Below are 27,167 nucleotides of genomic sequence, written 5' to 3' on the forward strand. Positions count from 1 at the left end.
CTCCCGGCTTCAAGTTGTATTCAGCATTCAGCAGGCCAGTGCCGATCAGTGATCCCCATGACAGTTGTCTCAAGTGTCTGGGAGAAAGCCACAGGAAAGATAGGTGTTGCATCTTCAAAAACTTTTGCCCTCAGACCCAGAGGGAGCAAGATATTTGGTTGAGGGCCATCCTGATGGAGGCTGCTCTTCGCCCTGTGTTGGAGCCTTCCACCGCAGAACCCATACGGAGTGCATCAGCCTTGGTGCGCAGCGCAGTGCACTGCTGGCACCGGACTCTGCCTGGCTCCACTCCCTTTTTGGGGGTGCCAAGGAAGTGGCAGAAGAAGCAAAGTCCCTCAGCACTGAAGGATAGAGGGGCCATGGGCAAATGACCTGTGTCAGGCCATGCGCCCACTTTGGGGCTTTGCGGGGTGACGCTGAGCTTGGACCTCCCAGTCCGGCTTGGGACCTGCCTCACACTTCGGGCAGCAGCAGGGGCTCCCAGCCTATTGTGAGGTCTTCAGTGCTCGAAGCGGTCCCAGCAGCTAGAGAGCAGAGCCAGTGGGCTCCGGAGGTGCCACGTCAGGTGACAGAAGTGGCTTTGCCCCCTGCACCGAAGGACAAGCCCACCGGAGTGCAGCAGCATAGACTGGCATAACTTCCTCCAGTCTCTGGACTGCAGGCACAGGTCCCCATCGCCGAGACCTTGGATCCTGGCACTGTGTCCCAGCTCTCCAGCCCGGAGGCCTCGGTCTCCAGCGAGATCCCCACCTACTAGGTGTGGGACTCCGGATTCGAGGCGCCATTCACCATACCTCTGGTACCGGCAATCATCTGGCTACAGGTCGCTGAGGCGCCGGTCACCCACTCCCAGGCTGTCTTCCAGACGTTGGTCGCCATCCTGGAGGGATCGTTTGGGATCTCTGAACCGGTCTCATTCGCCCCTGTGCTGTTCCTCAGAAAGGCAGCGCTACTCACCATCGCCCTGCCACTCGCCCACCAGAGTCAGCAAACACCCAGGCCTTGACGGCTCCACCGTGGTCACCAGAGGGACAATGGTCAGGGTCAGACCACCAGCCTGTTGCTGAGGAGGGGCTCCTCCCCACCAATGCTGGAGCCTGAGGTGGCACCAGCCATGGCACTGGTGCAGCAGGGACTGTGGCTCCCCCAGTAGCCATACTGGAACCCATGGGGAGGGCTGGTCATGCTGGTCCAATAATCCCAGCCCTCCCTGGCTGCATCGAACAAGCCAGCCACGGCACCGCGGTCACAATGTGGTGCCAATGTGGCGCATCGCATCCCGGCACCGAGGAAACCCTCCCCACAAAGGAAGGGAACGACACCCTCCCACAGGAGGTACCATTTTCATCGTCCCTGGACGAGGCGGTCACAGGGCCATCCTGCCCTAGCAGTCCCGCAAATGAATTTAAAGAGCACCCAGGCCCTCCTTAAACTGGTGGCGGAAAACCTTGGTATGCAAATTGAGGAGGTCGCTGAGGAGGCTGACAACCTCTTTAACGTCATCTCAGCCACCACCCCAGCATGGGTCATATTGCCCATCCACGCTGGGGTCCTCAAGATTGCCACAACGATTTGGCTATCTCCCTCTTCTATTCTGCTGACTTCCAAGAAGATGGAAAAGAAATATTATGTCCCTGCAAAGGGCTTTGAGTATTTGTGCGACTCCTCCCCCTGGTTGTGTCCACAGTTAATGAAAAGGACAGGCAGGGACAGGTTAGCGGAACACCGAACAATAAAAACGCTAAGAGATTGGACTTGTTTGGCCAAAAGGTTTATTCGACGGCCAGCTTGCAGTTCCAAGTGTCTAATCACCAGCCCCTCCTGGAATGTTATAACTTCAACCTGTGGGACTCCTTTAACAAGTTCATGGAGCCCTCCTGCAGGATCATGCCAAAGAGTTCACAGTGTTAGTGAGCGAAGGCACAGCGGTAGCCAGGGGAGTCCTCCAGATGGCCTGGGACACTACGGACTTGGCAGCCCGGGTGGTCGCGTCAGCAGTGGCCATGAGACACAGCTTGTGGTTGCAGGCTTCTGAGCTGTCTCCTGAAATGCAGGCCACAATCCGGGACCTCTCCTTCGAGGGTAGAGGGCTCTTTTCCAAGATAACTGACTCAAGGCTCCATGGGTAAGGACTCCCAAGCCACCTTCCGCTCCTTGGGCCAGCATCCTGCTCAGCAGTCTAGGAAGCCTTCCATCCTCCACCCCCGCCCCTTCTGCTGCAGTCGAGGTCCTTCCAGGTCAGGCTCCTACAGGAGGAAGGACAAGGACAGGGGGCCTAAGAGACGTTATCCATCGTCTTCCCACCCAGCGGTGCAGCCTGACCCTCCCAAAAATCAGGGAGACCAGAAACAGCCATTTTGAGGGTGCGTGTGAGGATGACCGCCCCAGCCACTGTACCGGATCCATCCCCCTCCTTTCTCAATCACCTCCACCCTTTCTAGTCAGCCTGGTCCCGTATCACATCAGACTGCTGGGTGCTCGATAGTTTCTTCAGGTTATACCCTGCAATTTATAGCTGACTACGCCTCCCATCCCCATCCTTCTTCAGGGACCCTTCTCACAAGCAACTCCTCATTCAGGAGGTTGAAAACCTCCTGGGCCTTGGGGCAGTGGAAGAGGTTCCTCTGAACATGGAAGGCAGAGGATTCTGCTCCTGCTGTGTTCTAATTCTGAAGGAAAAAGGGTGCCTCAGACCTATCCTGGAGCTGCTTCGCCTCAAAAAGTCTCTGAAGAAGTTGAAGTTTCACATGGTCTCCCTGGCCTCCATCATTCCCTCCCTGGATCTGGGAGACTGGTATGCCGCCCTCAATTTAAAGGATGCATACTTCCATATTTCCATTTTCCCAGGGCATTGGCGCTTCCTCTGTTTCACATTGGGCCAGTGCCATTTCCAGTTCATGGTGATGCCCTTTGGCCTCTTGTCGGCCCTGAGAGTGTTCACAAAGTGCCAGTGGCCACTTCCCTGTGACGTTGAGGAGTCCAAATTTACCTGTACCTCAACAACTGGGGGTTAAGGAGCCAGTCCCCAGATCTGGTGTGGAAACGTATCGATCTGGTCTGTTCCACCTCCCGCAACCTAGGGCTGATAATAAATTAGAATACATCAACCCTAACTCCAGTACGGCGCATAAAATTTATTGGGGCAGTTCTCGACTCCACTCGAGCCAGAGCCTTCCTCCCCAAGACTCGGTTCCAAGCCATAGGAGACCTCATCTCAGGCCTGTGAGCCCACCCGCTCACCACCGCCCATACGTGCCTGCGATTGTTGGGTCATATGGTAGCATGCACTTCCATGGTCTGGTGCACAAGACTCTGCCCCAGATCCCTACAGACGTGGCTGGTGTCAGTCTATGTCCCCATCCAGCACCACATGGACCAGGTGATCAGGATTCCGGACAGCATACTGTCATCTCTCACTTGGTGGCAGGATCCCACGTTGGTGCTGGAAGGAGTTCCCTTCATGGCCCCAGCCTCGTCGGTGACTCCAGGGCTTGTCCCTCTCATCGATCAAGGTCCATCTAGTGGCCATCTCAGCCTTCCACCTGCCATTCGAGGTCAGGTCAGTTTTTGCTCAGGATATCACAGCCAAATTCCTTAAGGGTCTAGAGCGCCTCTACCTGCACATTAGGGATCCCATGCCTCCATGGGACTTGAATTTGGTGCTGTTGCGGCTCACGGGTCCTCCCTTTTAGCCTCTGGCTTCCTGCTCTCTCCTTCTTCATTCCTAATAGCAGTGACATCGGCCTGCCAGGTATCTGAGGTTTGGTCGCTCGCCTCGAAACCACCTTACATGGTCTTCTACAAGGACAGTGGCCAGCTGACACCACACCTGGCCTTCCTTCCAAAGGTAGTCTCTCAGTTTCATTTGAGCCAAGACATTTACTTACTGGTCTTCCTTCTGAGGACACATAAGTTGGAGGAGGCATGCAAGCTGCATGCCAGGTGCATGCCCTGGACGTCAGGAGGGCTTTAGCCTTGTACATTGACAGGACCAAGCTATTCCATAAGTCAATGCAGTTGTTTGTCTCTGTGGCTGACAGGATGAAAGGTTGCTCTGTATCCGCTCAAAGGATTTCCTCTTGGATCACTGCCTCCATTCATTTTTGGTATGATCAAGTGAAGGTGCCACCCTTGGCGATCATCACCACCCACTCTACCAGGGTGCAGGTCTCTTCAGCAGTCTTTCTGGCCCAAGTACCTATCCAGGACATCTGCAGGGCAGCTTTACGTCCCACTATGCACTTACCCAGCAGGCCCGGGATGATGCTGGCTTCGGTAGGGCAGTACTGCAAGCTGCTAAGCTGTGAACTCCAAGCCCATCTCTGGGGGTACTGCTTGTGAGTCACCTAGCATGGAATGGACATGAGCAAGCACCTGAAGAAGAAAAAACAGACACTAGCCTTTTGTAAATGTTATTCAAGATGTGTTGCTCATGTCCATTCCATTACTCACCCTTCTACCCTCTCTCGGTGTTACCAGCAAGAAGGAACTGAGAGGGTGTAGGTCCAGCGGCGCCTGATATACTGCTGCATGAGTGTGCCACTCCAGGGGGCACCACAGCCAGCCCTATGGTTACCACTAACGCAGAAATCTCCGACAATTGTGCACGTGAGCACACACACCTAAAATGGAATGGACATAAGCAACACATCTCGAAGAACAACAGTTACGAAAAGGTAGGTAACCGTTTTTTCTACCAGCTGAGCAAAAAAAGCCCAGTAGCTGTGTATTAGTTCTTGTTGTATACACCCAATTTGTACCACTTTAACTGTACCAGTTAAAAAACAGTACAACGCCCTCAGTGTGGATGCAGTTACACTGGTGGTGTAGCTTAATCACATACAGGAAAGGGAATAACTTATTGCTGCAAGTCACCTTTTATACTGTTCTAACTGCATTCACTCTAGGGGATGTATTGATATAGCTACTTTGGAAAAAAAATAAACAAACCTACACACTCCCAACGAAAATAGTTATGCAGGTACTAAAAGTGGGTGTAGAGCAGACCTTTGTGATAAGCGGCTGCCCCCCAGAAATTATAGGAGCCTATGTTCCTGACTGAGATAGATATTACAATCCCATACAGCATCTTTAGGAGCCATTGTATTAAATTTATGAATGGCTTATGTATGTGTAACCCTTCTGCCTGTCACAGTTGGCAGCAACAAGGGCCGGGTTCAGTATCTAGGGGTTCCGTTCCAATAACACAATGCAAAACCGGCTCGAGCCCCCACCCAGTGACAAATATATACCACCCCCGCTGGGCGCCTCTAAGAGGCAATACTTCCCCTCTCGCAAGCACATAGTCTGAGTGTAGCAAAAAGCCTTTTAATAACAGAGAGAAACAATGTGGCATTATGTTGGGGAAACACCACCAACAGGATTCATAACACATCCCATGAGCAAAAAACCCACCCCAAGCAAATTGGGGCATGTCTTTTCCCTTTGGTTCTTGAGTCCATCCACCCCAAAGTCTCTGTCTCTGGTCAGGGCAGCCCCAGAGTTCAAAAGTTTATCTGCAGAGTTTTACCTTCCAACCTGGGTGGAGATGGGGGGGGAGGGTTAAGGGGCACCTTACGTGGTCCAAATCTGATGTTCCCACCTCTCCATGGGGCTCCACTCTGCCAGCCGCCCCATGAGCTGCTCTAGGCATCCAACAAACTGCTCTGCTCCACCAGCCACTCTGCTCACCGTCCCGCAAACTGCTTTGCTCTACCAGCCACTCCGCTCACCATCCTGCAAACTGCTCCACTATATATCTTCAGGCTCCCCCAACACTTAACACAACACTCAATGATTTCAGCTCTTAGTAAGTTTAGCTCTTTTGTGATTTCAGCTTATAGTAGGGGAGCCTCAGTGCTGGTGCACCATTAGCCCAAAGTGAATTCAACTCAGCAGCCTGTAACTAGACTCCTAATAGAATCAAAATTAGCTCTGATATTCCACAGTGGAGAGAGGAGGAAGTACAATTAGCATGTAAGGCCTTCACCAGGGGGCCCATGCCACCAAGTATTAATACCTGTTTCCAGCAGCTCCCCCTTCACAGTGTTTTGGAACCCATGTCCCTTGCCTAGCGAGTGCTCCTAAGTTGATGGCGAGTCCCTCCATCATAACAAAAGGCCAAGTACAGTTCCACTGTCCTTGATTCCCATAATCAGGGTAATAACAATTTATTCTTCCTGCCCCAATAACAGAGACACTGGGGATCCCACAGCAGCCAAACTGACCATTTGGGCAGCTATGGCCTCATTCTAGGCGGGGTGGGTGTGCCTATGCAAATGAGATCAGCCCCTGAAGTTCTTTTCCACAACTTGCCACACCTCACCACCAGATGTCAGGGTGGAGCTCATCCTGACTCTGCTTGCATATGAATATGTTCTACTCCATGGGAGAAGGTAATTACAGCTATTAGAGGAACGTTAAACAGTGGGGGAGGTGGGTGATAACCCTGGAGGTTGTAAACAACTCCAGAAAACCACCCCCCACTTGGGTATTTGCATATACTGATTTAAACTGGGTTTTCAAGAGACTCAAACAAAGAAGGGGCTTTGGTATAAAAAGCTGAGCTTTAACTGACACAGAGCCTTTGTTTTGATTAAGGAAATGGACAGAGCCCTCTGTCCAACGGGGCAGGTCCAGCCCTTGTAGGAGGATTGGAAAGACTTTGGCTTACTTGGGCCCATAAGACTGATGGGTGACCTCTAGTCAGGTTTTAGCATGCACAGGGAAACTCTTGTTATGGTTCTTATTGTTGTTCTGTGTTTTCTCAATCTGCTATTTTTTGTCCTTAAAATAAATGTACTCTGCTGAGACAGAGCTGTAGGATCACTGGTAAAAACACTGTCAGTTTCCTCAGAGAGAAAGCACAGCCTAACTGGTAGCCTTTAGGCAGACTGGCTTTCTGGGGCCATCACAGTTTAAGGCAAGAGGCTGGATAGACTTAAAACTTCTGTACAGAGGTGAGTGGGAAAAGGGTCGCTGCCCAGGTCCAGCTAATGGCTGGAGAAAGGGCCGTAAGTAGGGCATGGCAGCGGCCCAATGCACAGAGCCAATAGGGGTGCAAAAATGGGGTGGCATGCAGGACCTGGCCCAGCAACATCAGCTCCCAATCTCCACAGGATCAGTTCCAGCAGTATTGGCCAGAGTTTAGGGTGCTCAGCACCACCCCCTTCCCTGCAGGATCACGGACCCGGCTGGAGCAGGCTCACCCTGGTGCTAGGACCATGGCTGGCAGGACTCTGTGTGTGCTTCTTGGCTCATACTGAGCATGCTTAGTAACAGCTGCTGTAGCTGCTCCTTTCACTGGGGATTAAAATCTGCTGCTGTTCACGGAGGTTAAAGGAGTTTTGGGGGGGATGACAGAGTTTGTGCAGGGGGCAGAAACTGACTGCCCAGTTGGGTCAAACTGGGGTCAAGTTGGAGGCAGGGGAAGCTAAGGGACAAAATCAGGAAGAAACAGCAGGAGCCGGGGTTAAGCCCAAGGGTACAGGCTCTGGCAGAGAGCAAAACCCTGGCACAGGGAGGGGCAGGGGGATAAAAGTGGGGTTAACAACCTGCTGTCTTTGCAAAGATAGAGTGGGGGCAGAGGAATTTTTTTATTTCCCCTCTCACAGGACAGTACATCTCAGCACATGATTCCCAGGGCTGTGTCCTGAAAGGCACAAGGTGTCCCAATGCCTTGACATGACAGCTCTTCTCTGTCTGATATAATGTGCTGAGGTGCTAAAGGAAACTTGATTCAGTGAAATATCTTACATATATCCCTAAAAACTATGTCACACGTTTTGTTTAAAAGAATCCCTTGTTAGTTAATGTCTGTATAAAGTCTTTCCTAGCAGTTTGCAAATTTATCTTATCTGCTGCAGTGATTCACTCAATTGCACTCCCTTTCTTGTAATCCCTTTTAAATATAAGTTTGATCATCTAATTGTTTACTTTTTAAAATCTTATTTTTATTACTCTTAGCACTTCATCATTTACCTTTAACATTGTGTAGATGGATGTCATTGTGCTATTTAATTTATATTTTATAGCAAATAATCATTGAAAATATTTGTAAATAAGTAATTGCTAGTAGTTTTATCGATGACATCTGTATATTTAGTATAGCACATCCGATGTTTTTACTGTGATTTTTAATATGGAATTTTTAATTCTAAATTTTTCTTTTTCTTTTTATAGCACAAGTTTATTCTGCTGGATCATGTGACTTCGAGTCTGACTGATTTTCTGGCGTGGTATCAAAACGTCTTAATTTTCATTTGATCCTCCAATGGGGATTGCCTTTCTGAACTGTTATTTTGCCTTTCAATCCAGCCCTTTAGTGCTTTTTTGCATGTTACTATTTGTGTGTAGAACTTGGTTCCCAAATATTCACTTAGGGCAGTATGCTATCTCATATTAAATCCTTCTCAAAGGCAAAAAATCTACTGTAATTTTTACTGAACGTAAGAACGGCCACATTGAGTCAGACCAATGGTCCACCTAGCCCAGTATCCTGTCTTCCAACAGTGGCCAGTGCCAGGTGCTTCAGAGGGAATGAACGGAACAGGCAGTCATTGAGTGATTCATCCCCTGTCATCCACTCCCATCTTTTGGCAGTCAGAGGCTAGGGACAACAGAACTTGGGGTTGCATCCCTAACTATGTTGGCTGATGGCCTAGCCTCCAGGAACTTAAATATAGTTCTTTTTTGAACCCAGTTATAGTTTTGGCCTTCACAACATAATGAACACACATCTACAACCCCAAGGTTGCTTGACAACCACAAGAATTGAAAAATCATGAATTATACACCCCTAAGTCATGAAATTAAAAAGCAAAAAAAAATCATATTAGTTCTTTTTATGTGCCTTTTTCCTCCTGAGTCTTTAGGGTGCCAGAGGTCCAGATGCACAAAAGTAGGAGTCTAAACCTCTGGCTGAATCTTGGCTTAGCCTCATACTTTGGTGGTTACTTCTCCCAAGCAATTCATATACCTAAGGCCTATCACTACACTACAAACTTATGTTAACTCAAGTTATGTCAGCATACAGTCACTGCGATTAGTATGCCATTTGTGCGTGTGCCTACTTGGCTCTTTGTGTCAGTGGTGAGTGTACTCACCAGGAGCTTTTGTATGGGTTCAGAGTGTGGTGCACCATCCATGGCTATGTATCAACCATCTGTCATAATTTGCTATCTCTCACCTTTGTCATCCTCTGGTCTAGGGGTAGCAAATTGTGATGGATGATTGATGCCCTTTGCTACCCCTGGACCAGAAGATGACAAAGGTGAGAGATAGCAAATTATGACATGTACCTATCCATCAAAATGTGCTATCCTTTCACCAGTGAGAAAGGAAGTAACAAATTGTGACAGGACAGAAAAAGAACATCCATAGGTGTCAGTAACTGGTAGCAAAATCTGTCAGTAGTGGTTTTTGATATTATGCCCTGGCTTCTTTCAAGCTGTGGGAGTCATCCCCTTAGTGAGGCACCCCCTACAGTTTGAAAAACTCTGTGCTCAATGGAAGACAGAAATCTTGGGTGGCATGTGACCCTACATGCCTCCCCACTCATCACTTTGAGGGGGCACAAATATGCTTGCTAGCCCCATGTGCTAAAATGCTTAGTTACGACTCTGGCTGGGACTATTAACCTGAAATGGTGATTCTGATCCCAACGGATCTACAGTATCATGGATTGAAGAGATGAGACAATACTCCTGGTATATGTCTAGGCGTTGGGCTGTAGGCCAACTTTCTAGTCAGAGACTTTCAGGACTTTAATAATAGAAAAATTGCTTAGAAGAACACAGTTCTTTAAGTTTCAGAGTAACAGCCGTGTTAGTCTGTATTCGCAAAAAGAAACGGAGTACTTGTGGCACCTTAGAGACTAACCAATTTATTTGAGCATAAGCTTTCGTGAGCTACAGCTCACTTCATCGGATACAGTCTCTTTAAGTCTCTCCCGCTGCAAGCTCAAAGGCAGCATCTTAGGGAGCTGGCAGAGTTGTTTGACTACCAACTCCCACTGATGCCAAAACCAGTCAGGAACACTATTAATTTTTGTCATGTGTTGTAGTCTTGTCACAATAAAGCCCTAGTAATCGTTATGCTTACTGTCTTGTTTATGACCTATGCAGAGTATAATTAAGACAATGCATATTCACCAAATATGCAACTTCGTAGTGTCAGTGGTATAAAATATTTAGATTTCTGTACCTTCAGCCTTAGCACATGTATGTCAAAATATGAATGTAATATTAGTTTGTGACTATGACCAATGTCATTATAAACTATGTAATGAACTAGCCAACCTCCAGGCATCCTGCCCTGCACGGTTTCACTAAAGGGCTGTATTGGATTAATATGGTAGTTTGATGTCTCCATGCCAAAATACTTCCCTAAGTACTTCAGCCAGTGTGATGGGGTGAGTCTCTGGGGACAGGGCCTCCTTCTCATCTGCCCGCAGCGGGGCCATGAACTGGAGATGTCCACCTCCTCCACCAGCTCTGTTCCTTCCGGCCATCCACGCACTGGGCATCATGGGAGATAATGTCTCCGCTCCTCCCCCTTGGGGGGGGTGTGACGGGGGAGAGACGGTTAAAAGTCTGGTATCCGCCCCGCGGGGGAGCAGCCAGTCCTGGGTGAGTCTGTCTCCCACCAGTGTAGGCGTGGTGAGTCCTGGCTGAGCGTCAGCCACCCCTCGGGCTGGCGGTGGATGTCAGTCCTGCTAAGAGGGAGCGCCCCCTCCCCTTGTGTGAGCGCGGGGAGAGGGAGCCGGGCCACCCCGGCACCGCAGCTCCCCCCTCGCGCCGGGACCAGGGCTGGCTCACGGTTAACGCGGCCGCGATAGGAAAGCCCGGCTCGTACCCAGCACGACCCTCTAGAACTAGCTCGGTCTGTGCCCCGCCCCTTCCCCGGCTGTCTCTCGGATTGGCGGGCGGGTTGTGTACACACGGGGCCGCGCCAATGGGCGGATGGCGGCGCCTAACCTCACGCGGAGGGGTGGCCAATGGGAGAACGCAGTTGTCAGACGCCGCCAAGCTTGTGCGGGGGAGAGGGACACGGGCTCGGTGCGGCTGTGGAGGGAGCCGGAGAGTGGGCCGGGCTGGAGGCACGGTGAGCTGGGGTGGTTGGGACTCGGTGCGTCGAGGGTCGTTGGTTCTCGGTGCACCCTCTCAGGTGGCGCCGGCGCCAGCGGCAACGCAGAGACGGCCAGGGGGCGCCTCTCTCTCCTTGGGGCCGGGCGGAGCAGCTGCCAGGTGGCCGGCTAACTGCTACAGCAGCTGGCGAGGGAGGAGCCGTCGTCGGCTCCTTGTCTTGGCTCTGGTGCTGGCCAGGCCGAGCCCGCTCCGCCCCCGGGGCCTGTGGAGGCACGGGGCGGAAGAGCGCGCTGAGCTGCTGCGTAGGGGGCAGCCCCGCTCAGTCCCCGGCTGTGATGTCTCCCTCCCCGCCCCAACCGTGCACGGGGGCTAACCGCCGTATTGCCCTTCTCCCTGGGGGCCTGCCCGGCTCCCTGACGTGGGGCCACTGTCACGGGGACTCACCTCCCCGCCGAGAGCCCTGGAGACAGGCTCTGGTGTCTGACACCTGTGAGCCACGGTCCCCTTTCACTGCCTTAGCAAGGTGGCCCGCTGTGCTTGGCGTGCCCGGCACGCAGGCCTGTGTCTGGAGCTGGGTAGTGCCGTGTGACAGCCGCCCTGTCTGTCTCACTGGGGCTTCTCCGCCACTGCTTGAAACCTAGCTGGAGGTCATAGAAGTGGCCGCGCGTGTGTTGTAATTGGTATCTTCCCCAGTCTCCTCAGACCCGTCTCTTTCCCAGGGAGATAGGAACGAGTTTCTGGGGGAGGAGGGGAGGGTGAGGGGTGGCTCAGTAGCGTTCTATATTTGGTCCTTCTAGCAGTGTGGCAGTTCGGTGTTTAATTCACTTTATAGCAAGGCTGTGTTCTCCCTGGCAGTTTAGTTCCTATCAGTTCCATTAAAAAACAACAACAACAAACCCTTAACAGCTAACTTCTGATGTGCAGCACAAAGTTAAGATGTTTGGCACTATAAATTTATGCAACACTCTGAAAAACGTTCTGGGCCACTCGTGGACCTGCGGCTGGTTTCTTATTTTTTTTTTTTTTTTTTGTGGGGGATAGGTAGTCAAAAGGTAGGAAATGAGAGCAGAAAGAGTCCCATATTTCACATTTGAGGTCACTAGGAAGGCCCATAATTCTTCTTTTAAAGGCGTAAGGGAGGTGGAGGTGAATATAGACTTTACGTTTCACAATGTAAACTTTAGTCAATAATCTAGAAATAATGCTGAAAATATAATGTAGAATCAGCAAACCACATATCTCCCCTCCCTCCCCCACCTTTTCTTTGTGTATCTGTTTTTAACTTTATTGAAATCTTCAGTTGTACTGTTCATATTGATATCTGTTGTACTCGTGAGAAGGGATTGGGAGATAATATTAAAGAGTGAGCTTCCATAGTCTCTTGCTATGCTTATTTGTTATATAGAATGGCAAAACCAGAGCCTGAATCCTATCTGGCAACTCTTATAAATGTTAAGCCAATTTAATAGAAACTTTTATAGAAATATAAAAGGGAGAGAGAAGCATTGATTACTGGGCTAGTCTTAACAATGCTGGAATTAAATGTTTTTTAAAGCATCTCAATTTTTTAATAGCAACTGGAGAATAATACTGTCCGTAAATGACCAGGTCATATATTATCTGTCCTGTCTATTAAAGAAATTTCAAACTATGAATTGGTTTGATGTATGGCTTGATAAAAATTTGTTTGTATGCCAGTATATACTTATGTGGTTAAAGTGAATTAAATCAGGTTAATCCTTTTACATCAGTTTATGGCTGCTAATCCACTTGATCACATAGTAATATACTAATATTTTATATTGAAATCATGTCAGTTTTATGGGAATGGAAGTCACTGATGATTTATTGATACTGTTATGATACAAATGAGAAAATGTATTTTACAGTTCAGATATTTGTGTATATAAACACAGGTACTTGCAACTTCAGAAATATGTTGTTTAGAATATTGTATGTTCAGTGAAATACAGGAGCAGTGAAAGCGCCCTAAAAGTGTGGGCGGGCACAGATGCCCGAACTGTGGCCTCACCCACTCGTGCTACCCCTTCCCCCCCAAGGCCTCATCTCCTCATGCTGTCTCTTTCCCCCAAGGCACTGGCCCCCGCTTGCTTCTCTCCACCCCTCCCCGTGGTGCTCACCCTTATGGCCAGTAAAAAGTCAGGGGGGCCATGGCCCTCCTCCCTCTCACCCCTGTTCCGGTGCCCCTGATGCAATATCTTGCGGAAGTTTTGATAGAGTTGGGAAAGGAAGAGAGAAATTAGATAACAGGAAAGAAAAGATGACAGGAGAGGTAGCTGCAAGAAAAATGTACTGAAATATCTCCTCCTCCCAAGACAGTTTCTCTTGTTAAACGTGAAACATTATCTCTAAAAGAGACCTAGAATAATAGGTCAGGTGATTTAGGCCTACCCTAAAGAAAGAGGGGAAAACTGGGAATTAATTCTTAAAAGTGACTCCTATTTTGTTATTAGTGGGCACTGTCTTGTACAGACAAACTTCTGAGAGAAATCTTGTATTTTTCTGTAAAAACCCTTATGGTTCTCTTATAACTGTTTCCTGTGTGTGTGTGCAAAAATCATTGTTGTACTATAAAGAATGAAAAGGAGCAGTTTGACTCAAGTTAACCTTCAGTGGACACAGTTAACTTCATATAGCTACAGAAAGTAATTTAACATGAATAAATGTACTACTTGTCTGAGCCTTCTGTTCAACTGTTATCACTACTTGTTAGTTAAGGTGGGCAGTAATTCTCACTACATTATCTGGCATACTGTACACACTGGATCCCTTTGATGCAAACGGCTACCAGGAAGAACAGGACCAAATTATTTTTGAATTATGTATTTTTTACATAAAGTTGTAAAACTGATTGTTTTTGAGTAACATTCTTTAGATATTAAAGTGTAAATCTCTTCAATATGAGGAATAAAGTGTCACATTGACTTATTGCACCAGTTTTTCACTCTTAGAACCTTTAGTTCAAATCTAGTTTAGTCTGCATGTGAAATTAGTTCTGTCATCTCATTGTAGTCTTCAGTGAACCCTTTTTGTGGCAGGTTTGCAAAGAGGAAATTTGTAATTGTTTGCTCAGCAAAAGCCCGTTGCTGAAAGTACTGCAAGTTCTGATCCAGGTGAGTTTAGTGTTGTGTGTAGAAGCTTGTTTGAGTTCAGGCTATGAAGTGTTGTCTACCTCTAAGAGGTTAACCCAGACAGATCAGTTGGGGAAAAGTGCATAATATAGTAAGACAAATGGTGTTAATTTTCTAGAAGTACCTCATATTTTCCCACTTTGCGTGTTGGAAATAGGTGTATGTGAGAATCATATCCAGAACAGCATTTTTGTCCAGGTGCACAGTTAAGAGCTGACACAGAGTAGAACAGACAATATCTTTTCCAGTTTATTTCTGCTGCTTAAGCTATGAGAGCCTATTTACAGGAGCAGCAAAAGAACATGCATGACACCCTATGATGGTGAGCTGCATAAGTGAACCTTACAGTACAAAGCAAGTTTCTGGAGATGTGCACCAAATTCAAGAAGAGAAAATAGTGGTGTGATATAGCTGGGAAAAGAGAGCTGTTTATCCATGCTGCGTTTTATAGAAATCTTAATTGTGTGTCATCTTGAAGCAGAATGTGGCCTTTTAGCTTTAGCCTGTGTAGTTCAATTGGCAGGAGTTAACCATAGTTGTCTTATTCATACAATACTGCCTTAAAACAGTGTTCTTTGTTTTTCTTTAATGCTCTGCAATTCCATTAATTTGATTTGCTTTTTATATGTGCTTCTAGCTTTTTTTGTTGTACACTGTTTAGAGGAAAAATCTTATCCTACCAGCTAGTAGTAAAGTCCTACAAATGTAGTCAATAGAGAATAAGTGAGCAGATCTGTAGGTGGGTTAACAGTCTTACAGAGATTATCAACTTTGCTCCCTCTGGTCTGGTGCCAGGAAATGATAATGTGTTCTTGGACTTAGGTCTCAGACAAGGCTGGTACAAAGCCAACAAGCTACCTAAATCCATCTTGCTTTCAAATACACCTATCCTAAAGTTTACGTAAGTAATTAAATGAAAATAAACTAAAGTACTTTGGGGGTTACTGTAAGAAAATTAAATCCACGTTGATACTTTGTTTAAATTGTTCTTAAGGGGGTCTCAAAAGCAAGCAATTTGTGTTCTGCAATCCCATGAAAAGGTGGTGTGTATTATGGCATGGCAATTTTATAGTGCTGAACTTCTTTAGACTAGCAGTATTGGTAGCTGTTCTACATTTTTATGGCTGTATCCATTAGTAAGAGTGGAATAAGAACTGAACTTCATCTTTAAAAACGCACAGGACAGCTATGTTGGAAGAAGATAAAACCATGAAAGCTCACTTAGCACTGCCTCATTCCATAATTTTTGCTGAAATATCAGTTTCTGGCTACTTGTAGTAGGTTGATGATCAGTCAAATCATTTTCAGCTACTTCAAATTCAGGATTATATACCCCTTCCACTATTACAGATACAGAACTTTTGCAAGAAGTACAATCTAAGAAAATGAAACTAAACACTTATCTCAATTCATGTTACAAGATCAGTACATAAATATCTAATGACCCTTGGTTTTGGGCCAGCTTCTACTGTGGTGCAAAGCTTTCTAATAGGGCATCTTTTAATTCTTGTGAGATAAGTGTAGCTCTTCAATGAAAAAGGGATGGAACTAACTTTCATTTGGTCAAATAGAGAGTTAGCTATTGGTAATAAGAAACTCTCGGACTGTAAGAACACACTTCATAGAAGAAATGTTCACCATGACAGTTCTGAGTTTAGAGCTTGCTGAAATTAGTTCTGAAATCTTTCCTAATTAATTACCATTTAATAAAGAAAATGAATTCAAAAGGTACTGTGTGTGCCTGTAATAAGAGTGACTGAAAGCAAGTATGCCAGCTGTCAAGGGCCACCTGTTAGTATAGTGACTGAACCATCCCCAATTTAAACATGTCATTATTAGGGCCAGCCTGTTCTGTGCAGAAACTTGCTAATTACTATAGACTGTCAGTTAACTACTGAAACTGACTTTCAAAGTAGATTTCTGCTTCTGCTAGTTGGTGACCTAGTTCTGTAGAACAACTTAGTGTTTGCTACCAAGTAAATGCTATAACAACTACTCAGCATTTAGTATTGAGTATCATAGTAGGGATTCAAACCAAGTTAGCAAAAGACTATTTTTAATCGCTATACAAGATATACAAAAGTTGATGGGTTGTTCTTAAATACCAAGAATTAGAATTCTTTTTGTTGGAGAGTACACACTACACACGGAAATCACTTAGGCCTTGCCCATGAAACCTTTTATACATTTGAGTAGTCTGACTAGCTCCAGTTCAATCATTTTTTGTATATACATGATAGGTAGGAGTGGGGCCTTAAATAAGAGTGAGGGTATCCTCCAGTAATTAAAGTAATACCTGTAAATTCCCATGTGTTATCTTAATCAGATGAATTTATAAACTAGTGAATGAAATTTCTATCATGATGCTTTAAAGCTGTGACCATATGAAATAATTTCTTTATATCCTTATTTTTCCATGTGAGCAGTTACTGTAGGTACCAGGAGAATCCTAACTGAACACTCATAGGTGGGGTTGGGGTCCTAATGATTGAGAGGAGGGAAGTCTGGCCCATACTATGAGGGGAAAAATGAAGAATGCTCTGCTAGTAGTTGTGTTTTAGTATACTCTCTTCTGCTTATGTGACAGTTTACAAAAGGAACCTCACATGGTCTCTCAAAGTTTTTTTTTAACATCAGGTAATAGGAATTGGTGGACTTGAATGTAAGTTTTGTAGAACTGCCTTTGCATGTCACTTTTCTTTCAGTGTTATGTCTTATCTCAGATTGCAGGTGGCTCCTTAATTTGAACAGTAGGCTCCAACTTTGGCACTGAACCCCCTCCCCCCCCCAAATCCCAGATATCCTATGCAATTCACTTGCTACGTAACAGAGAGAGATACAGTACATTTCTCATGGTACTGCTCCAGTTACTCCTTTATTTTATAGAGAAAAAATATATATTTCTCCTTGAGTCTCCACAGATCTCGACTTTTGGGCTCCTTTAGTTTACCATGTGATTCAATTAGGTCAGTTTTCAGAGTAACAGCCGTGTTAGTCTGTATTCGCAAAAAGAAAAGGAGTACTTGTGGCACCTTAGAGACTAACCAATTTATTTGAGCATGAGCTTTCGTGAGCTACAGCTCACTTCATCAGATGCATCTAATGAAGTGAGCTGTAGCTCACGAAAGCTCATGCTCAAATAAATTGGTTAGTCTCTAAGGTGCCACAAGTACTCCTTCAGTCTGTTTCTAGGTATTTTGGGTGTGCTCCCTTTTTCTGACCAGCACAGCTCTTTTAATTAATATTTTTATCATTGCAGAATTCAGGTTTATCAAATTTTCTGTTAAAAATGCTGACTGTACATCTTCCAAGATGAAAGGGAGTTGTCTCACTTGGTGTCTCATGCTCTCCACAGTCCAGTCTGCCCCTCCTTCATCTAGGGTCGTTACCTGGGACCTGCCAGCTGCACACTTCCTAACAGGTACAGGGCAGATGCATCCACCTCCATGGAATGTGGGGCTAGCTGCAGTGGAGGTGTATGTGTGAGCCTTCTTTCTCCAAGCTCTGTCCGACCCTAGTTTGCCCCTTTTACTCTGGAGTGTTTGAGCATGTTGCTTCAGGGGATGAATTCTTTCTCCTATTGCCTCAGCATAGTCCTTCCTCTCTTATATGGCTCAGCAGTTCTAAAACACTAGTGCTCACATTTTCCTCTTCCTTGAAGTGTCTGGTTGAGCAGTTTTTCCTTCTGTTTTCCCAGAGGCTGTTCCAGCAGACCCCTCCATTTTGTCCTCATTTATTTGGTCAAAGCAGGTTTGGGGTGTGTGATAGGGTGCTGGCTACGGAAATCTGAGCTAGGACTCTGTCATGCCAGCTCCAATCAAGAAAGGGGAATTGGAGCTGGCTAAGTAAGCCCAGGCCTGATTGGCAAACGGAACCACTGCTGACCTCATTAGTGAGGGGCTACATAAAGGCTGGCAGGAAAGAAACCAGGGAGGAGAAGGTAAGGGAGGAGCCAGAGAATTAGAGGGAATGGTAGCTCTTCTCTGCTGGCTGTGGGAGCTAGTAGTCCCTGTGGCTCTACTACTGTTTGTAGCTAGAAGGTGGTGGGAAAATATACTGTAAATAAAGAGCACAGGTGATTGCACCAACACAGAGGTCTCTTGCTGGTTTGTGGGCATAGAAGGGACAGAAGCGAGGAGGACATGGCAGCGCCTTGCTACAGGGTGACTAGTTCACCTATAGTAAAGAAAAAGGGATAGTACTACTAGTTTAAAAAAACCAGAACAGGAAACTTATGTACCCCAATAAACAAATAATTCCCTAAAGTACATTAATAAATGCAGGGAAGAAGGAAAATGGCTTACTTGTAAATCAGCTTCTCTGAAAATATTCAGTGTTTTAGTGATCCTGTGTTTGTGTGTGTATGTGCAAGCATCCAAACAAAACTATTTTTGGTTTTAAAATCTTAAATTTTTGGTTTTGTCCTTTTTGAATGGGTTTATTTCCTGAGGTGCTTTGCCCCCCATTCAGTCAAAGGAACTGACTAGAATATTTGGAGGGCCTATGTATATCTGTCCCCTGCAGAGAGGTGAGGGGGTGCTAGGCTTGTACTCTACACTGTTTCCCTAGAGGTCCAGTTGAAAATATCTGAACTGGAAGTTCTGCTAGTCTCACCCTAGGAAGCCAAGATCCCAGAATGAGGATTGTCTGATAGATTCAGAGAAGCAGAGGAGTAGTCCAATGTGCTTAGTCTGACCCTATAGTTCTGCCCCCACTCAGTATGCTAAGCATACTGTTTTACCCCTTGTTGACTGATTTCTCACATCCACACCCCATTGCTGGTTCTAGCTTGCCAAAGGCTAAACCTTTAAGACTGTTCCTGTATTTTTCTGTTTATGGTGACAATGCTGTTTAATGTATTCACTGCTGCATTTGTATAGTGTAAGATTGGCAACAGGACAAGGGTTAGTGGAGTTATATTCGTTAGTGGAATTACTGGGTGGGGAAAGCAGAGAAAGGTCCTAGTACCTGCAGTCCCTCATATCCAGCCATCTGTTGAAATGATTTCACACGGAAGTTTATTTTGAGACTTAAACACTCATTTGTTCCATTTTTATTTTAAAATAGATATTGGCCTCTGTGATAGCCATCTATGTTGGTTTTGTTTCATATTCTATCTTATTTATTAAACACATTCTTAAACTTTTTATGATCATTTATTTAAGGAGCTTTATTAAAGAAAGGTAACAAACAAAAATATCATAGAAATATTTTATACACTTGGAATGTTCTAAAAAAATAGAACAGAAACAAAGTAACATATCTGTAATATATGTACAAACAATAAATTCAAAGTCTGTTCAAATTATCTTTAATAGAACCTATTATCAAATACATGGGTAATTTGTTGCATCACATAAGAGGATCACAGAATAATTAATAGAAATTCCAAAGTAAGAAGTCCCCACTTATATTTTTGTTTGCTAACAAATTTGAATTTCTGTTTCTGTAATACCAAATCTTCATTTTTTAAACTGTATAATTTGATTAATGATCAGTAATATTTTCAACAGAGGCTTTGTTTTTACAAAATCTGAGAATAACGTCTAATAGGAATTGGATACTAAAATGTATTTGTAAGATTTGTAGAAACAAGATGGCAATACACTTATTCCTGTGGAAGAAAAAATTCTGGTGAACACTTGGAGCAATTAAGAACCTGGTCTGAAAACCGAGACACAGTTTAGTAGCATATGTGCAACAGGTGGTCTAATCCATTTTGCCACTATGCATAAATTAGTAGCTTTAAAACTGAGCTTGTACTGATTAATCAAGGAACCTTTCTGTTACCCGGCAGCCTTATGAAACCTAATCTTGTTCTACACTGCGCTGAACCCTAACATTAATTCTAGGGATAGATGTACATATAATTTATTCTGTCTTTCAAAATGAATATGTGCACTGTATAGGTCAATTTTCCATATAACTAGGAGCAGCTCAACAATATCTTCAGAAAGGAAGAGTGGCACATGGAGTGTAAAATAATTTTTACATTGCAGTAGACATAAGATCTACTAGCTGCCTCACTTAAATAGATTGTTAGGAATGGATTTTTTTTCTGTGATTTAAAAAAAAATAAAATACAATTTTTTTTTAGTTTACCCACATGATCATGTCCAAATACCATCTAATGAAATACAGTAAAAGTGATGGCTTAAATTCTAAAAAAGCTATCCAACAACTAGAGGGCCCAGTTGCATTATTTTGTTGTCTTGTGTGACAGTATAATACTGGCATAATAACAGCACTGACGCTTGGAAGACTTGCAGTATGTGGGAGGTGATGGGTGGTATTTAGGAGCACAGCGGAATTCATCTGTTGGTGCTCATTTGTTTTGGAGGTAAAGTGTCTTGAGGTGCCAATGAAAAAAATTGGGAGAGAAAGAAATTAAAACTGAAGTTTGCTCAAACATGGATATAGGAATGAAATAGTCTGTTTTCCAGTGTAAGAGGCTCTCTTTAGTTTCCGGAGGTTTTTGTTTAATAGACTTGTTTACCAGAAGCTTATTATGCTATTGTGTAAAAATGAGTCTTTAGAACAATCAACTTTAAGGGCAAATCAATTTCTGGAGAACTAAATATTGTTCTGCAGAAAAACACATTCTGTAACTTGTGTTGTCTGTTTCCAATAAATGAATTATATGTCAAAGCTCTAATATGAATGAAATTTTAGAATAGATTAGTCTTTTTAAGCTGCAGAGAAGATTGGGTTAGGTTGTGGGGTTTTTTTAATCTATCTCACTGGATAAATCAGAATTGGACGTAGCTATCTTTTAACTAAATTAATAATTTTTTGGATTTTGAATGTGTTCCGTGTTTGTGATCATAACTGGACTTTGTTGCCCTGGTATTTCTATTGCTTAGTGTATTGTTCAGCTGTCGACTTGCTTTAACGAGAGCAGTGAGGTAAATTGTGTGTAACCACAAGGTGAACAAATTGTGGTGGTTGTTTTTTTTAGAAAGAAAAGCTTTACATTCTGGAGAAAGATACTTAATCTACGAGGCACATTTTCCATGCCATAGGACCGGGCCTCCAAATCCATCTTTGTATAATTTCATCAGAAACCCAGTGAGAGAACAAAGTCAAGTTTTGCATTTTGCTATCTGTTTGATGCAAGCTGTCAAGTAGTAACTGGGAATAAGAAAGAATCTACATTTTGAGACCATCTGCATGGGTTCTTTTGTCTGAAACTGACAAGAGGTCATGGCAGATGGTGAGATCACAAAGTTTGGCTTCTTGAGCTTGACAGAATGTGTTCATAAAGCTGGAAGAATACCAACTGTTTTTACTGGCATAGAGGTTGGTAACAAGACTGTAGTAGAGTTTTTTTGGATAAAATCTCCTGGATCACTAAATTTGATACAACTTAATCTTTGAGAAATTATCAGTAGTTCATTTCACTAATAAAATTATCTCTAAGCAGACTAAATATGCTTGGCAATTGTATCCCTTTGTAGCCTTATGTATATCAGATCAGAAAGACTTTTGAATTTCACAGAAAGCAGGTTGCCCATCAAATACAGAAATATTTCACTTGAGGTGAAAGCACATCCATCCATCTCCCTTGCATAGGATCCAAGACTTTGTACTTGGAATAGCAGGGGTAAGGGGTCAATGGTGGGGCTGAAACAGGGATTAGGAAGAGAACGGGCACTTCCATCCCAAATTTTAACACATGATGTAGGAATACAGTACAATCTCTCCATTACTGTGGTTGTAGCCTGATGGCTACAGCCTCTCCATACTTTATGCAGGAGTCATTTGGAATCATTGTACCTTCACAGTCACAGATCCAGTAGTTCCACCTCCACATTGTCACCAATGATATTCTCTGTATTGTCCTATGAGGCCTTTGCAGAGCCCCCACTTCGCACACTGCAAAGTGTATAGAGGTGCTCTGACATGGCAGTTTTGTTTTTATGTATGCAGCCATCCCCTTCCCCCCCCGCCCCTCCCCCAAAACAACATATATCTAATACAAGTTCATGGTTCAGAGGACTTTGGATAGATCCTTTGCCCTTGGGTTGAAATTTATCCCTGATGAAGTTATTGAATTTTAAATTTGAATTTCGTACAGACTCCAAACATATATGAATAAAATGTATGAAAGATATCTGCATTAGTTCCTAGTTTAGTAGACCCACTTATTTACCCATCATCTTTAGTTATGAAGTGAACTTAGTAACGTTTTTGCAATGTTTGTTTCTAAATCTTCTCATAATTTGAGCTGTGATTTTAAAATTTAATATACCAGCATTCTGAATTGTTGATTGTAAGGGACTATCACTGATCAGCAAACATTTTTGGTTTCAAAAATTTTGTGCTAAACTGATCATATTAAATGCTGTTTGTGTTCTGTTACATCACCACAAAGGTTGTTTTTCTTTTATTTACAAAGTTAATGGTCTCTATTAGAGGACTAGTGGTTGTGTTGCTATTTTGGCAGGAAATCTGAATTGGAGTCATTACTGATATTCGATGATTCCCGATATCAAATCAAATCTGAGATTTCCCTTACTTTAAAATGAAGCACTTAGAGAATCGATCTATGTATATACCTATTCCTTTTCCTGAGTTCCTTATATTGTTTAAGCCAAGTAACTTTTTAAAATCTAGCTTTAGTTTTCATCATTTATACTGATTACTCATTGCTTTTCTCTCAACTTGGGCAGTGAAAATAGACTTTATTTTTGTTGCTTTCAGTTCCTGGATTTGATGCACTAGCACATGGCTGCAGCATTTGTGTTGCAGATACTACAAGGGAGTGTTTATTTGTTAAACAGGGCTTTGGAGCTCTGCTCCAGCTCCAGGCAAAAACCTGCAGCTCCACAGCTCTGGAGCTGCTCCACACTCCAGCTCCGGGCTCTGCTCCAAAGCCCGGGTATTAAATGGCAAAAAAACTTCATTAATGCAGAGTTAAAGTTGCCTGGTGATAGCTTGTGCCCTTTAAGAACATTGAATTCAGCAAAATTCTAAAAATGAGGAAGTACAGAGTTAAGGTAAATGCCCATACAACCTTAACTGTGCCCTCCTGGAGCTGGCAATAGCCTTTGGGAATTATTTGCATGCTCTCAGCTGCATTCACAGAGTTAGGTGTAGCTGTATTGAATGGTGGAGGAATAAACTGGGGCAGCTTGGAAGACCTTTGATTGTGATAGGAGGTGATCCAGGATTTGCCTGAAGAACGTCATAGAACTATGATGATTGTGATATGAGGAAATCTGGATCTGAGTGTGTCCCCGTCTCCTGTGATGTGTGCTATCAAAGCAAAGATGTGCACATGTATCTTGAGGTTCCAGGGTGCATCATTTCAATGCAAAATTGGATAGATAGTGCTAGTACCAAGGCACTGGGATCTTCTTGCCATGAATATTGTCAGTAGTGAGGTGGAATATGAGAGCAGTCTGTGGATTTAGTGTTGGGTAGGGGAAAGTATAGGTTCAGGTGATATCCTGTGTGCAAGTGTCATGGGGTTGTAAAACAAGATAAAGTAGTTAAATTGTATGAGTGTGGTATTCTGTTGGGGGAGTAGACTCTGTCTGAGCATAGAGCAAGTGCAAGTAATGTTTGGCCACTACAGTGAAAAGGCAGTGTGTGAACTATGTGTGGTATAGATGTTCTGCGGAATTGCTCAAAGAGGGCAGAGTTAAGGTTGTATGGACATTTACCCTAACTCTGTATTTCCTGGTTTACAGAATCCTGAGTTTTGCCAAACTGGACGTTCTGGAAGAGTCTGAGCTATCATTGGGCAACCTTAACTCTATCTTAACAAACGTTTTTTGCCATTTAATTTCCTAGTTTTTTAAAGAGAAACGTGTGTTGGTGGGAGTCAAAGGTCATTTTTGCAGTTGTACTTCTTTCCTAGGTTTGCAGTTGATATGTTACAGTGGCTAGGTAATAATCAAAAGACCTAGTTTTTATATAGTGCTTTTCATCAGTAAATCTCAAAGAATTGTACATCATCCCCATTTTACAGAAGTGAAACTGAGGCAAATAGAGGTGATGTGACTTGCCCAACCAGTGGCATAGCTAAGAATAGTCCCAGTCCAGGGGTCATTCCACTAAGCCATACAGTTGCTGTGTGATTCCTGAATGCTCCTTTCCTCCCCCTTTACTTTTTGTGATAGTAGAATGGGGATATGATCGTGCTTTTGAAATGTTTGCAATATACAGTTGCTAAGAGCGCCAGTGAGAGAAATCTCATCCATGGTCTGTGTGTGTCCCAAAACTTGACAGTTTTTTATTACATGGTGATTACAGTCTTTTTAAGCATGAGCGAGAAGACTGGTATATGTCTCCCTTTACCCCTTGCCCCACAATTCCCCGAAACATGTACCCCCCCCGACCAAAATTTCCAGCTCCCCTTCTCATTCTATTAAGCCGTTAGTTTGCTCTGTAGAAGCCATTGACATGGAAGTTGTTGTTCTTTGCTGTCTACTTTGCTATATGTGTGTGCTGCTACATACACATCACAGGCAGCAGCTTACTGGAGGGCTGCATGCTATCTTGGTTATGTAGCCTGAGCTGGGCCCATCATTCCCAGTACCCACCCCCAGCTTGGACTGCTGCCTCTGCTTCAGCCAGGCTTCCCAAGCCATGCCCACTGTCCACCCAGTCTGCTCCTCCTCCACACCAAGCCCCTTCTCCACACACAGTGGCCAGGACCCACACAACATGCAAGGTTGGTGTGCATATTAGCTATTCATTTTCTGGATTACAGATGTTTAATTTTTTGTTATCATCAGGTCCTTTCTCCCCCCAAGATCCCAGCTCATATGGAGGAGCAGGGAGAGGGGCTTCACATCCCCCAGGAGAGCAAGGTGCCCCAGATACCAAGAAACACAAGGCGCAGAGCTCAGAACCCTGTAGAGGGAGGGGTAGGGCTCCCCCAGATCCCAGCACACACAGAAGGGGATAATTCAGGGCTGACCAGCCTTCTATAAACCCCTAACTTCATCTGCCCCTCACATTCTCCCACCACTTCCCTAATCCCTATCCCCCTCCACCTACCAACCATTCCCATTTATCTCCCTCTCCCTAATACCCCAAACCCCACCTACTCATAGATACATAAATTCCATGGCCAGAAGGGACCATTGTGATCATATAGTCTGATCTCCTGAGTAACCCAGGCCATAGCACTTTCTCAAAATAATTCCTAGACCAGCAGTTCTCAACCAGGGGTCTGGGGGCCCCTGGCGGGGCCATGAGCAGGTCTCAGGGGGTCCAATAAGCAGTGCTGATGTTAGACTCTCTGGGGCCCAGGGCAGAAAGCCAAAGCCGTGCAGTGCTGAAACCTGGGGCCCAGAGCGCCATCACCCAAGGCTGAAGCCAAAACCTGAGCAACTTAGCTGCACGGGGCCCCCTGTGGCATGGGACCCCAGGTAATTGCCCTGCTTGTTACCCCTTAACACCGGGCTCTGGCTTTTATATGCGGAAAAACAGTTGTGGCTGTTCAAATTCTAGTTCAAATTCAAACAGTTCAAATTCCAGCATTGACTCATGTTGTACCTTTTTTCTGCTAGATTGAAGAGCTCATTATTAAATAATGATAGACTGTAATCAAGTCACCACTTAACCTTCTGTGTTAAGGCAAATAGATTGAACTCTTGGAGTCTGTCGTCATAAGGCGTGTTTTCTAATCCTTTAATCATTCTTGTGGCTCTTCTGAGTCCTCTCCAATTTATCAACATCCTCCTTGACAGTATTTCAGCAGTAGTCACACCAGTGCCAAATACAGAGGTAAAATAACATATCTGCTCCTCCTTAAGATTCCCCTGTTTATGTGTCCCAGGATTGTATTAGCTCTTTTGGCCGCAGTATCACGCTGGGAGCTCGTGGTCAGCTGATTATCCACCACAACCCCCAAATCTCTTTCAGAATCACTGCTTCCAACAGTAGATTGCCCCATCGTGTGAGTATGGCCTACATTCTTTGTTCCAAGATGCATATGTTTACATTTAGCCATATTAAAATGCATATTGTTGCCTGCACCCTTGTTTACCAAGAGATCCAGATGGCTTTGAATCAGTGACCTGTCCTCTTCATTATTTATCACTCCTCCAAATGTTGTCATTCGCAGACTTTATCAGTGATGATTTTGTGTTTTCTTCCAGGTCATTGATAACAATGTTAAATAGTGAGGGCCAAGAACTGATCCCTGCAGGACCCAACTGAAAACACACCCACTCTATGATGATTTCCCATTGACAGTTATATTTTGAGACCTATCCATTAGCCAACTTTTAATCCATTTAATGTATGTTATGTTAATTCTATATCATTCTAGGGTGTTTGTGTTTTTGTTTTGTTTTTTAATCCATTATCTTGCCTGGGATCCATGTCAGCCTGACAGGCCTGTAATTACCTGGATCATCCTGTTTACCCTTTTCAAACGTTGGCATGTTAGCTTTCTGCCAGTCTTCTGGAGCTTTCTTAGCACTCCAAGATTTTTAAAAATCAGCATGAATGGTCCAGTGAGCTCCTCAACCAGCTCTTTATAAACTCTTGGATGCAAGTTATTTGGGTGTGCTGATTTAAAAATGTCTAACTTCAGTAGCCTCTTTTTGTATCCTCTAGAGATACTAGTGGAATGGAAATAGTGTTATCACCATATGGTGAGACTATATCATCTGTTTGGTTTTTTTTGCCAAATACAGAGCATAACATGTTTGCCTTTTCTGGATTATTATTGATAATGCTACCATTGCTATCTTGTATTGGACATGTCAGAATTCTTTTTGTTCTGAATATATTTGAAAAACTTCTCATTCTCCTTAACTCTGCTCTCCTCATATCCTTTGACTTCCCATATCAATTTTCTACAATTCCTAACTTCTGGCTTCTATATTACTATCAACTTCCCCTTTCTTCCATTTGTTATACATTATTTTAAAAAAATTTTAAAGCTGTCTTCACTTCCCACTCT

General features: G+C 44.4%; 2 protein-coding genes across 2 annotated transcripts in view; both read left to right on the top strand.

The window, feature by feature from the left end:
- The window catches only part of GK5 (glycerol kinase 5), a 101,136-nt gene extending 92,724 nt beyond the window's left edge, over positions 1-8,412 (top strand). Inside the window, exon 20 of the transcript XR_012160785.1 lies at positions 8,182-8,412. The gene's annotated coding sequence lies outside the window, so the exon portion shown is untranslated. The remainder of the gene's footprint in view (positions 1-8,181) is intronic.
- A 2,606-nt stretch (positions 8,413-11,018) lies between these two features.
- The window catches only part of TFDP2 (transcription factor Dp-2), a 156,702-nt gene continuing 140,553 nt past the window's right edge, over positions 11,019-27,167 (top strand). The window contains exon 1 of the mRNA XM_073359797.1: positions 11,019-11,103. The gene's annotated coding sequence lies outside the window, so the exon portion shown is untranslated. The remainder of the gene's footprint in view (positions 11,104-27,167) is intronic.

This window comes from Lepidochelys kempii, chromosome 9, assembly GCF_965140265.1.
Source record: "Lepidochelys kempii isolate rLepKem1 chromosome 9, rLepKem1.hap2, whole genome shotgun sequence".
NCBI classification, from domain to species: Eukaryota; Metazoa; Chordata; order Testudines; family Cheloniidae; genus Lepidochelys; species Lepidochelys kempii.